Source organism: Diabrotica virgifera, chromosome 7 (genome assembly GCF_917563875.1).
Source record: "Diabrotica virgifera virgifera chromosome 7, PGI_DIABVI_V3a".
Lineage (NCBI taxonomy): Eukaryota > Metazoa > Arthropoda > Insecta > Coleoptera > Chrysomelidae > Diabrotica > Diabrotica virgifera.
Genome location: NC_065449.1, coordinates 75269141 through 75284098, shown reverse-complemented (window position 1 = coordinate 75284098; position 14958 = coordinate 75269141).

Below are 14958 nucleotides of genomic sequence, written 5' to 3'. Positions count from 1 at the left end.
AAGAAGAAGAAGTGAAAATCTGGTCTGTTACCGAACGGTTGGATCGAAAGCCTACCTGGTACTCTCCCACAGTATCCTCCATGAATTCGTTCAGGCTTCCACGTATGCATTGTGCTAATATCTTATACCCTGTCTCTAGGAGTACCATTCCCCTATAATTTTCACGTGTTTTTTATCTCATTTTTTATGTATGGGGCAGATTCTATCTAGCCTCCAGTCATTTGGCATTTTTTCCTCTTCCCATATCTTTTTCACCAGCCCATATAGTAGCTCGTACAGTTGTTCTCCTCCTGCCTTTAACATTTCCACTGTTATTTCTGTCGCTCCTGGACTCTTGTTGTTTTTAAGTTGGCTGATTATATTCACTATTTACCTCTTGTTTTGTTGGCGCCTCCGCTATCGTATCGTTTTCATCCATGTTCTGTATTATATCCATCTCGTCCTCTTCAACATTATTTAATAACTCCTTTAAATAATTTCTCCATCTTTCTAGTACCTGCGTTGTTTCATTTAATAGTAATCCTTCTTCATTCTTAATATAGATACTTCGGCTTTGATATCCTTTGTCTATTCTTTTAACCTCTTGGTAAAATGACCTTATTTCTTTAGTTTCAATTTTTTTTTTCAATTTCCTTTAGCTTATTTTCTTTGGATATTCTCTTCTTTCTCCAACATTGTCTTTTCATTTCCCTTCTTGCGTCCCTATACACATTTCTGTTATTCTCATTTTCTTTTAATAGCATTATTTGTCTAGCTCTCGTCACTGCTTCAGCTGCTTTTTCAAATTCTTCATCATACCAGTCATTTACTTTTCCTTTTATCACTGTACTGTTTAAAACTGCCGATTCCATGTCTTGTGCGGATGTTGCCAGTTCTTTTTCTATTTTCTCTCTATATTTATTTTTTACTTCCTCACTTTTCAATATGGTCGAATTATATTTTCTCTTACCTTCCGTTCTTTTCCTTTTTCCCTTCCCGGTAGCACCCCAGTTTCCCTTGCATGTCACTCTTACTAGGTAGTGGTCTGAATTGCATTCTGCTCCTCTCATGCTTTTTATTTTTGATATAAAATTCATGTCCATTTTCTCTATTAGTACATGATCTATTTGGTTAATTGTTTTTTCCGTTGGGCGACTTCCATGTCCCTTTGTGGATTTTCTTCCGGCGAAGTTGTGGACTTCTTATTACCATATTTCTCTCTACTGCCAAACATACTGCTCGGTGACCGTTATTAATATCATGTTTGCTATGTTTCCCAACTATGTTCTCATATATATCTTCCTTTCCAATCTTTGAGTTGAAATCGCACATTATTATTTTCATATCCATAAGGAAAATTTTCCTGTAGCTGGCTGTATACCATTAATTACAAAAATTGAAGGAAAATATCTTCTGTGTAAAAGGTATATTAGTTTGAAAACCCCAATAAAGGGTTACATTAAAATACAGAACGTTTTCGCTCTAAAGAGAGCATCATCAGTGTTCTAAGCAAGCTCTACATGCTAAGCCACCAAAAATACATGGGTTAAAACCCTTAAAATGTCGAAAAGTTGGCTTTTACCTTTCTCTTTGTGAAGACAGAGAAATCAACTCAACCACCCATATGCTTGTGGTATAGTCATATGGTGCCTTGAGGTACACCCTTTAAATTTCACCCATCGCGGCATCGCCACGATTTAATAAATAATATGCCAATGTAAGACCTTTGGTCGGCATTTTAAGGGTTTTAAACCATGTATTTTTGGTGGCTTAGCATGTAGAGCTTGCTTAGAACACTGATAATTCTTTCTTTAGAGCGAAAACGTTCTGTATTTTAATGTAGCCCTTTATTGGGGTTTTCAAACTAATATACCTTTAATATACCTACACAGAAGATCTTTTTCTTCAATTTTTATTTTCATATCGTATTTCGGTGTTTTTTCGTATTACTCCTCTAGTTGCTCATAGAACATGTCTTTCTCATCTTCGTCCGCATCTTCTATTGGAGTAAGCACATTTATAATCCTTATATTAGCAAGAGGAGAGAAATAGCTTAGGAAACATATAGAGGAAAAAAGAGCAATGCTTGTGGTACAGACGTTTCAATTTTGAGTTTTATAGAAGTTTCGGAGAACTTGATGTTGTAGAATTCATTAAGGTAGCACGTCTTACATTGATAGGGCATGTAGGGTAGGTACTCAGGAGAGAGGAAAGTGCAACAGCCAGAAACGTTTTTGAACGGAAAGGACCGATTGGACAACGATCCAGATGAAGACCGATACTTAGGTAATAAATGACAACTTATAGGACAATAAAAGTAATAAAATATATTATTTTAAAAAATTAACAAACTATAAATATTTGTGACTTAAAAAAAAACTTACCACTCTTCTCCAAAATTTCCAGGCTTCAAGTTCACCAGTAAGAGATAATATAAGTATAATAGCAAAAATAACAATAAAAGAAATCTTCATTTTTGATGTCAGTGAGTTATTCTATCCAAATCGGCTATGAGTTTATTAGTAGGCTAGTTGGGCTTTATATTAAAAAAGATAAGTGTTAAGTGTAAATTAGTTTTCCTTTTAAACCTATTGTTCCAGTATATTTCAAGATCTTACAGTGATAATATTCTACTTACAAACAACAGCAGTATTTTTAAAAATATACCATAATGCCATATTATCGCAATGACCGTATTTGTTATGGCAATGACGATGTTTTTTTTTCTTGAGACCGTAAATATTGATGATTGAACGATCACTTACACTTTGAAAAATGTTTCGATAAGGTAAATACTTTATTACTTATATTCAATGACATCACTATGTGATAGCAGAAGTGAATTAAAGGTAAAAAGTTGTTCTTTACCGATACATACAGAATATTAAAAATAAAAGTGCTTTATTATAGTCCAGGCGAAATCTGTTTTAGATTTTTGAATTAGTTATTTTTTCATAGGGGTTTTATTTTTTTGCTGGAATCACATCAAGATGTACAGCTGAGGTCACTGAATAGTTTAAACTTTGATTTTTACATTGTAATACTGTCAAATCGCAGTGTAGTATGAACTTAATTTATTAAATATTAATTGTGTTACATATTAATTGTGTTACTGTTTATCATTATTTAAAATAAGACAGATTTAAAATAAAATGGATATTTTTAACCCATACTTACTTATTTTATAAAAAAATTTTTTTCATAAAATTAATAAATTACACTTAAAATTTGAGTGTAAACGAGTTTAGAAATTCAAAAAAATCGGCTAGTAGATAAAATATGTGAGGGTGTAAACAATTCAATGGCCGCAGCTGTACCTTGTATCAATAATTCAGATATGCGTCAGTCGGAAAATTTGTGCTTAATTGTTATTTAACAAAATCTGGAAAAAAATTCAAATTTTTACTGTTTGGGGCTATATTTTCGCCTACAACCCAACAGATATTATCCTCAGGATATTATATTTTTTAAATTTATTCTCTAAAGAGAGTAAGACTCTATGGGACAGAGCTAGAAGTACAGATATACTACTGAGATGCAAGGTGGACAACATTAATAACTGGGTAAGAAACAGAAGAATATAATGGAATGACCACATAAGATAAATCACAACAAATAGTAGTAAGGACGGCGAGAGACGGTTCCTCAATAGGAAGACGATCAGGGGGAAATATCACGAAAACGATTGAACGACAACTAGAGACACATTGAAGGAACAGACAGAGTCATATCTATACAAAAGAAGAAGAAGAAATTTATTCAAATGACGGCTAGTCATTATAAATACCTATAGATACAGGGTGATTGATTAGTGGGGTAAAGCTCAATAGGTCCGCCATAGTAATAGATAGCAATAAAAGTTAAAAACAAAAATTTTAGCCACTTTTGAGCTTCACATTACAAAATGAGTTAGAATGTTACAGGGTGTTCGATAACACAGTGGCAGACCAAACTTTTGTTTTTTTAAATGGAACACCCTATATTTTATTTTAAATTCGAAATCCTGTTAACTTCTCCATCACAAAAATATAAAGGTTTGTTATGTTATACAGGGTATTTACAAAGTTATACCCAATTTTATATGAAAATCGTAACAAGTTCAACTCCCTGTATAAATAAAAATAAGCAAAAGAGCAATGGTTTATTAATGCCATATTTTTGAACGCATTGTTAAAATTTTCAATAATGATTTTTTTTTTTTTTTTTTTTTATTTACAAAATTGCATCAACCACTAAGGGTCATTAGCATGGGACAATAATTACATAAATGGCTAAAATGTTACATTAAATTTTGTGAACGAGTCTTGCATTTCTTAAAAAGCTTATAGTTCTGTCGTTATTTAACCCGTTTAGGCACTCTTTAGATGTAGTCGGTAATCCAACTTGATGTCGCTCTAGGGTGTATAAAGGGCAGTCCACTAGCACATGGTTCACGGTGGTTACACTATCACAACTGTAGCAAATGGGAACTTCGTGTGGTCGTGTGACCTATACGCAACCTAGAGATGCATACTTGGTCTCGTCGCTTTTGTGGGAGATTGTATACAGCTACCTCTTCTTTAATGTTCTTCATAGATGTCTCTGAATTGCTCCAGTGAAGTTGCCAATTCTCACTTATTTTGTTTTTAAAATGTTGCTTCAGGTCGCTATGAACGCATTTAGTGACTAATGTTGATTGTGGATTTTCTGTTGCCTCCCTTGCTAACTGATCAGCTTTTTCATTTCCAGTTATACCACAGTGTGACGGAACCCAAAGAAATTTAACAAATCGATCGTTTTCTTGACATCTCATTAGTTCTGACTTTAAAAGCAATAAGATGGGATGTTTTGCGTATAACTGTTTCATAGAGCTGAGGGCACTTAAAGAGTCAGTTATTATCAAAGAATTTTTTATGTTTTTATTGTTTACAAATGTTATTGCTTGCAAAATAGCAAGAAGTTCTGCTGAAAATACGGTTGATCTAAGGGACAGTGAGAAGGAGAAGTCTTGGTGTAAAGTTGTAAAAGAAGCCCCTACCCCATTGTCAGATTTAGACGCATCTGTAAAAATGTGGAAGTTCTTAGCAGAGTTTAATTTCTCTGCTGCTTTCTTTTTAATTATACTATGTGGTGTGTCATATTTGTCGTGGATAGTAAGACTTGTATCACAAATAGGCAGCTGTATTCTCCAAGGAGGTTGATGTTTAAGGTTAGTTACATTGTATGTCTCAGGAAAATGTATGTTTAAGCTATTTTGTAATCTCTGTATCCGGATATAAAACGGCGGACTTAATCTTTGTGAGGTGTTAAATGTCGATGTGAATCTGTCGGCAAACGTGTTTTTAAATGTCGGTATATGTGGATTAGCCGACAATTTAGCTGCATATACAAGGCTGAGGAAGTTTCTTCTTAGTTGGAGGGAAGGTTCACCTGATTCACAGTATAAGCTTTCAATCGGGCTAGTATGATGAGCTCCCAGCGCTATTCTTATCGCTGTATTATGTACAGGATCTAGTAATTTAAGTATTGGTGCTTTGGCTGAATTGTAAGCAACTGCGCCATAATCTAGTTTAGAACGAATAAGCGTTCTGTAGACAGTTATGAGTGTTTGGAAATCGGCTCCCCATTGTTTGTGAGATATGCTTTTTAATAAACTTAGGCCATTTTGAGTTGTTTGTCGAAGATGAAAGATATGATCTTTCCAGGTTAACCTATGATCTAATTTCATTCCTAAAAAGGTAGTTGATTCAACATAAGCAATAGGTAACGAGTTTAAGGTGAGATTAGGTGGTAATATGATGTTTTTTGGGTTCTTGCTAAAGAAAATTGCTTTTGTTTTGTTTGGACAAAACTGTAGACCACATCTCTCTGACCAATTTTCTAGTTGATTGATAGAGGCTTGTATATATCTGGTAAGTGTTAAAACATTTTTCCCTCTAGAAAATATGACAAGATCATCAGCATATAAGCGTGCTTTTACTAATGAACTAAAGGATTTAGAGATATCATTAATCGCAATAAGGAACAGTATTACGCTTAGTGTAGAACCTTGTGGGATACCGTTAGTTTGCGTTGTTGGCTCTGAAAAAACATTATCTACACGAACTCTAAACTGACGAAATTTTAGAAAATTTTTTATAAATTTGAGGATGTTACCTTTGATTGACCATCTGGATAAGTTTTTTAATATGTCAGATCTCCAAATTGTATCATACGCATGAGTTATGTCAAAGAAAACTGCTAAACACTCTTGATTGCATCCAAATGCTTCATGAATCTCGGATTCTATATCAACTAGATTATCTAAAGTAGACCTTGATTTCCTAAAACCACTTTGAATAGGGGTAAGAAGTTGTTTATCTTCTAGATACCACAGTAGTCTGTTGCTTACCATTTTCTCCAGAATTTTACATATAGAACATGTCAGCGAGATCGGTCGATAGGACTCAGGGTCTGATTTACTTTTCCCATGCTTAATGACTGGAATAATAATTGACTGGTACCAACTATCTGGAAATACATTTTTTGTCCAGATAAAATTGTAAATTTTTAGTAAGTATTGTTTACCTTCTTCTGGTAATGATTTTAAAAATGTAACTGGAATGTTATCAGGTCCAGGACTGGTATCTTTTATACAGTTTAATGAATATAGTAACTCATCCATTGAGAGTATGGCATTAAGAGGAGAATCTGTATGATCCTCTAAATCTATGTAAGTGTTCTCTAAATTTTGTTTGTGTATTATGGATTTAGTAGAGATACTGTCATTACTGGAGTGTCTTAGATATGTATCAGCTAGTAGAGCAGTTATTTGTTCTTTCGTCGAGCAAGTAAGATTGTTATATTCTAAATAATGGATTGTATTGAAGTATTTTTTACCATTCATTTTATTAATCATTTTCCAAACTTCGGAAATAGGAGTAGATGAATTTAAGGACGAGACATATGTTTTCCACGCTTCTCGCCTACTTTTCTTCAATATATATCTACAGTAGGCTCTCTTTTGCTTATATTCGAGTTGGTTTTGAAGTGTAGGAAATTTTTTAAATTTGTAAAAAGAACTTTTTGACTCTCTGATTGCTACTTTACATTCTTGATTCCACCAAGGAACTGGAGGATGTTTTTTTGGAAATTTTATAAAACCTACGGATAATTCTGCAGCTGTTGTTATAAGCTGAATAAAACTGGAAACTATATGATTAATACTTGCATGGTCATCGCTGGGAGGAGTTAGCTCAGATACGGATCGAGATATTAAAGAAGAATATAAAGACCAGTCGGCATGCTTTAGATTCCATTTATTAGACGGGATAGAAGAGGGAGTTACATTATTATTTGTTATTAATATTGGGAAGTGATCACTTCCATGTAGATAAGGTGTTACTTGCCAAGACAGTCCAGGTTGTAAAACAGGGTCACATAGAGTTAAATCAATCGCTGAACCGCCACCTGTAGAGACATTAAATCTTGTAATACTACCGTCATTAAGTAAGTTGACATTAAGGTTAGTTATAATTTGTTCAATTTTACGCCCTAGACTATCTGATTTACTTGAGCCCCATAGGACATGATGTGCATTGAAGTCGCCTAAAATAATTCGTGGTTGAGGAATTTGATTAAAAAGGTCTGATAATTCGCGAGCTGAAGGATCAGTACCGGGAGGAATGTATATATTGCAGATGTTTATTTTTTGAGGTCCTTTCAGAGATATTGCTATAGCCTCTAATTGTGTATTTAAATCTATTATTTCAGTATTATATTGGTTATGTACATAAATAGCTGTCCCTCCACTAGCCTGGTTTGCATTAAGTCTATTTTTAATATATGGTGTATAGTTTTTTAGTTTATAAAATTTCTGCTGTTTAAAGTGTGTCTCTTGTAGACAAATGATGGACGGTGTGAATTTTGACATTAGTAATTTGAATTCTTCTAGACGGGTGTAAAACCCGTTCAGATTCCATTGAATTATGGAGTTGAATGTTTTTAATTAGTGGGTGTGTCGCTAAAATCTGTAGAAGAATAGTCATCCTGTAGTTTGCTAAGCTTATTCCTCAGTCTTGTACATCGAGATTTCAAGTATCTATGTGATAGCACTGGATAAAGCTTTTTTAAGAGATCTATTAACCCTTCGATATCTTCCGTGTATATTTTAGCAATACTAAGTGGATCTGGAGATCCGTGAGCGTTTTCAAATAAATCTATTAACTCTTCTTGACTTAAACAGCTACTGTTCGACTTATCTTGGAAAAAATTCACTGTACAGGTCGTAAGATCTTCAGCTACGTTATGATGGGTTTGGAGATCTGTTTTTGTTCTTTTGTGTTTTGTAATGGGTTCTTTAAAAGGACTTCCACCCTCTGTTTCAGGAGAAGTTAGATCAGAAGCATTTCTTTTAGGTGTTTGCCCTTCTGTTTGAGTTGCTGCTATAGTTTCATTTGTTTTAACCGGTTCCGTCACCATTGTTTGGGAGTTATCGAAAGATGTAGAGTTTTTTGGTGCGGGTGAAGTGATTGTTGGAGTGGAGGTTTGTGGTGTGAGTGCAGTGAGTGTTTCAGTAGAGTTTTGTGGTGCGAGTGAAGTGATTGTTTCAGTAGAGTTTTGTTGTGTGGTTGAAGTGGTTGTTTCAGTAGGTTGTGAATTACTGATATGTTTAGTAAGTACGGGAGAATTTGCTGTTGGTTGAGTTTTATTTTGTAGTGAACTAATAGATTGATCACATTGTGATTGGGAAATGTTTATTGTATTGTCATCGGTGGATTGGTTATTAGAATTTGGGCATCGAGATGCTAAATGATTAGTTTGTTTACAAATAAAGCACGTTTGTTTTTCTAGTGAGAAATATATTCGGTGGTTCGATTGATCGTGGTTAATTAATATTGAATCGGGAAGATTTTCAAGATTTTTAGGGGCTATATAAGTAAAACGTCGAAAACTAATGATATGCCTAAAACTAGGATTTGATGTTCCGATCCGTAGAAAATCTACTGGTGTTATTTGATAGATTCCTATCTTCTTGAGTTCATTTTCTATGACGTTATGTGGTATGGAAGGAGGTACATTAGAAATTATTAGTTTTTCATTTGGAGTAATTAGCTTTCTAGCTTGAATGCGATGTTGATTTACTATTATTATCCCATTGTCTGTTTTCAAAAATGTTTCAACAATATTTTCTGAAGTGAAGTAGATGCATATACGATCATTAACAATTCGGGATATTGCAAGTATATTTTTGGGGTCAACTGAGTTGGCTACAGCATTCAGGTAATCCTCGATTTTTGAATTTGGAACTGAATTTAATACAACCGCTTGTTTTTTGGAAGGGAATAATATACTGGTAGGTTCATTTAAAACTGTTGAATATAACTTTGGTGAAGTAGTATCATTTTTGGGAATTTCTTGTTGAGGAAAAACATTTGATGATGAAGCTTCGTTCATATTGATCTACGGAACCTGAGTACGGTCCTTACACCAACACGCAATCATTGGTAATAAGTCGATTTAATTAAATAAATTAAATAACTTACAGTAAATGTCCAAGTATCGGTAATTTTTGTCGATAATTTACACTTTTCACTTTTAGTACTCAACGTTTATAAACAAACCGCAAAAACTAGTTGTGATTAAACTAATTAGGTGTTGCTTCGTTGAACGCTCGAAGACGAATCCTCAATAATGATTGATATTGCTAATTTTCTTTATATTAAATACAGGGTGAGCAAAATGAGCATTTAATAGGCGGAAGTATCTTTAAACATAAGCGAATACATAGGGAAACACGGAAATCACCAGGAGGGAGATACAAGAACCAAATAGAACATATAATAATTTAATATAAATGGCGAAGCTTGCTGCAAGATGTCAGGTGCTTGAGAGGTGCTGATGTGGGACAAGACCACATGCTAATCAAAGCGAGACTAAAAATGAAATTAGCCAGAGATAAAAACCAAAAAATCAGCAGAAGGAACAAGTACAACGTTGATGCCCTAAAACAATAATGCATAAGAAATAATTTCAGTGAGAAACTGGCAATTAACCGAGCATTATCACAACAAACTGGAGAGTCAGTCGAAGAAACATGGAAATATTTTAAAGAAATGATGATGAATACAGCAAAAGAAACAATCTAATTAAAAAGAAGACAAAATAAAAAATGGATTACCAAAGATACTCTACTACTGATAGAAGAAAGAAAAAAAATCAAAGAAGAAATTCTACAAAACGAAGGATCGGAAGAAGCGAGGGCACTTGAGAGGAAATACAAGGCAAAAAATGCAGAACTAAAAAAACAAGCCAGAAAAGATAAAAGAAACTATATAAATGAGATGCTAAATATATCAGAAGAAGCAGCGAAAGAAAACGACTTACGAACACAATATAAAATCATACGAAACTTAACAGGAAAAGCACAACGAAATATTCGAGAAGTAAAGGATAAACAAGGAAATAGAATAAAAAATGAGAAAGAAATAATACAAAGATGGAAGGAATACTTCGAAGAAATATATGCTAAGCATGAAATAACTCAAATCATAAAAGATGAAGTAGAATCACCAGAGCTAAAAGTGAATACTGGAGAAATTACAAGGGATGAAATTGGAAACACCCTAAAACTACTAAAAAATGGCAAAGCCGCAGGAATCGACAATATACCCATTGACATAATAAAAGCAGACACCGAGCAGTCAGTAGAGGTGCTACATACACTTTTGAATAAAATATGGACGGACGAAAAATTGCCAAAGAATTGGAAAGAGGGATTGATTATAAAAATACCCAAAAAAGGAGACCTGAGCAAATGCAACAATTGGCGTGCAATAACACTACTAAGTGCCACATCCAAAGTGCTGACCAAAATCATATTGGAAAGATTGAAGCCGGAACTAGATAAAAAACTGAGAAACAACCAAGCAGGCTTCCGTTCCAACAATTCCACTATTGATCACATCTGCACCCTTAGAATTATCTTGGAACAAACAAATGAATGGAATAAAAATATAGATGTGAGTTTTATCGACTTCGAAAAGGCCTTTGACCGTGTAAATAGGGCGCAGATGTGAAAAATCCTTAGATTATATGGGATACCACTAAAAATCATAAACTTTATTAAACTCTTCTACGAAGGATACAAAGCCAAACTACAACATTCAGGTGAAGTAACAGATGAAATATCCATAGACAGTGGAGTCAAACAGGGTTGTGTACTATCCCCTACCCTATTACTTATTTTGATAGATTGGGTAATGAGAAAAGTAATAGACGATCGAACAGGCATCAGGTGGAACCTTTTCAAACAGTTAGAAGATCTCGAATTTGCAGATGATATCTGCCTGATAACTGAACACCGAAATCATATGCAAGTAAAAATTGACAAATTGGCACAGTACTCCGACACGATCGGACTTCGACTAAACACAGAAAAAACTAAACTTCTAAAAAATAATAACCATCCAAATAATAAAATAATGAAAAACGGTAAAGAAGTAGAAGAGGTAGACAAGTTCACATATCTGGGATCTGTCATGGAAAGGAGCGGGGGGTGCAAAAGGGATATACAGACGAGAATAACAAAGACGCAACACGCATTCAACGCTTTAAATAGAATTTGGCAAACAAACGAAATATCGGAAACAACAAAAATTAAAATCTTTAATAGTTGCATTAAAAGTATACTGCTCTATGGAGCAGAAACATGGAAACAGGACGAAAATACAACTAAAAAACTACAAACATTTGTAAACAAATCTCTAAGAAAAATCCTGAAAATATACTGGCCAAACAAAATAACTAATACAGAACTATGGGAAAGGACAAAGCAAACTAATGTATCTACTACAGTCAAGGAAAAAAAAATGGAAATGGATCGGCCACACTTTAAGGAAAGATCAAAGCAGCATAGCAAGACAAGCACTTGAATACCAACCAGAGGGGAAAAGAAAGAGGGGCAGACCAGACAACAGCTGGAAAAGAACAACAACGAGAGAACACGAAAAAATTGGACTAAGATGGGACGAAGTCAAAAAGAGAGCAAAAGATAGAAGAGAGTGGAGGGAATTAGTTCACAATTTATCCAGAGAATAAAAACAAAAGAAGATGCGCTGTTCCGGCCAGACAGCAATCTTACACTTTTGGCCAAGAAACGCATAAGCGCCCAATACTCCACAAGGAGGGATGGAACGAGAGAGAGAAATATAGGGTGAATCAAAATGCAAGTACATTATTTTCTCACTAATTTTAAATAGAACACCCTGTATTTTATGTCGCTATTGAAAAGTACCATTACCGTACTTTAATTTTTAGATAACAGTCCCTATGTCTAAATTTTTTAGTTTTCGAGATATTTTCATTTTTCAATAGACCAGTAGCGTGGCCACTCAAATCACCAGAATTTAATCAACTGGATTGATTTTTTTGGGATTACGTTAATAATGAAGTTTATAAAATACCTCCAACAACAAGGGATGAGATGAAAAATAGAATACAAAGTGTATTTCGATGTGTTAATTTACAAATGCTTCGTAGAGTAAGTAGTTCATTCAATGATCGTTTTTAGGCGTGCATAAATGTGTTAAGAGGTAATTTTGAACACCTTATGTAATTAATATTAAAAGTATTTTATTAAAAGTAGCTTCTAATTTTTTCAAACATGTTCTTTTGCAAAATGTATTACCTACTGATAAATTATGTTTTGTTCTTTATTTGTTACATTGTTATATTTACATACAAAATTAGTGTTTAATTGTCTTCACAAAATGTTGCATTTTCTGTTTGTGTGTTTTTTTTTGTAAAATTTATTACTAATTTTCTTTCTTTATTTGTTAAATTTACATAAAAAGTAGTTTTTAATTGTTTCAAAAATGTTGCATGTTGTGGTTTGTTCTTTTTGTAAAATGTTTTACTAATAAATTATTTGTATATCTTTATTTGCTACATTGTTACATTGATTACCGGATTGATAATCAGTATTCGTCAATTGTCAACTCAGTCATGGCTTACTTAAAATTTAGATAAATTTAGGCACCTAAAATAATTTGCTCTGAAAAATAAAAATATCTCGAAAACTAATAAAATTGGACATAAGGAATGTTATATAAAAACTAAAGTACGGTAATGTTACTTTTCAATAGTGATATAAAATACAGGGCGTTCTCTTTAAAATTACTGAGAAAATAATTTACTTGCGTTTTGAGTCACCCTGTATTTCATATACTTAAAGAAAATTAGCAATGTCAATAATTCTTAAAAATTTTGACAATAAATAAAAAAATATGGCATTAATAAAGCATTGCTGTTGAGCTTATTTTTATTTATACAGGGAGTTCAATTTGTTACGATTTTCATACAAAGTTGGTTATAACTTTGTAAATACCCTGTATAACATAACGACCTTTATATTTTTGTGATGGAGAAGTTAACAGTATTTCGAATATAAAATAAAATATAGGGTGTTCCATTTAAAAAACATAAGTTTGGTCTGCCACTGTGTTATCGAACATCCTGTAACATTCTAACCAATTTTTTAATGTGAAGCTCAAAGATGGCTAAAATTTTTGTTATTAATTTTTATTGCTATCTATTACTATAGCGGATCTATTGAGCTTTAACCCACTAATCAATCACCCTGTAGAAGTGTGAACTTCTTTTCTCGAAGTTGTAGTCGTATATGCTCATTTTATAGAATTAAGTTTTTCTTTATGTTGAAAAATTTAAAATGTGTGTCCAGTACTGTATACATCCTTCAAAATTCAAAATTCATTGCCTTGCTGAATTTTAAACCATGGGCAACAATAAAGAATTAATAATAAACTGTTGATAATATAAATAAAACATAGAAATATTTTTAATATAAAAAAACCATTACAAAATTATCTATTTAAATAATATACTGAATAAAAAATTAACATAATTAAAGATATTTATTTATGGTATATTAAAATGTATTAATTAAGTTTAGCTGTTTACTATTTAAAAGGACACTCGATAATAAATATAATCTACTACCATATTTTTTATTATAGTTAACGGGTAAAAAGTTTTTACATAAATATGAATTACTTAGTTTTTATAACTTTTACAATAATTATTTTATTGGCAATAACAGACATATCAAAAGCAAAAGACATTAAAGATATACTGGTAAGTATATTTTATTTTTATTTGCAAATTATCTTATAAAAAGACTAAGTTTTCACTCTAATGGCATATAAAACAACATAATGCTATCCTACACGCCACCAGAATGAAAACAATGGGAACCTTCTCTGGTTACACCTCCGAGGCTTCTACAATTTGCAAACCATATGGATGCTGAGACTAAGGAAGATGAGGGAATTCTACAATTTACAATTCACGTCCCATCTGATCAGCGCGGTAAAGTTCCAACGAGAATGGTTCCCTTCATACTCTACACAGAGTAAATGTAAATCAAAAATGAATAACCATTTTCAATTTCGTTGCAAAACGAAAACACAGCCGAACCATATTCTAGTCCAATCAGAGAGTGCTGCAAGCACCCCTACCGGTTTCGAAAATTATTAGTCTCTCATCAGGAGGCACATATGATGCTCTCCCTGATCCAACCAACACAAACCCCAGCGTGCAGTCCCGGATTGCAACGAACGAAATGGCATAGATGCCCTAGGGGCAACTGCTAGCAAAAAGACTAAGGTTTCACTCTAATGGCATATAAAACAACATAATGCTATCCTACACCCCACCAGAATGAAAACAATGGGAATCTTCTCTGGTTACACCTCCGAGGCTTCTACAATTTGCAAGCCATACGGATGCTGAGACTAATCTATCTTATAAAAGTTCAATAAAAATTATAATGAAATTAAGAGTCAACTTGGTATTACGAAACTCTATTCTAAATCGTTTACATGAAATCACGGTTTTTGTTCCAAATTTTAAAGAACCGCTTGGATTGACATGAAATTTGGCATACACATACATAGGTAACATGTCAAAGAAGAAAAGTGATATTATGCCGATGTGTGCTTC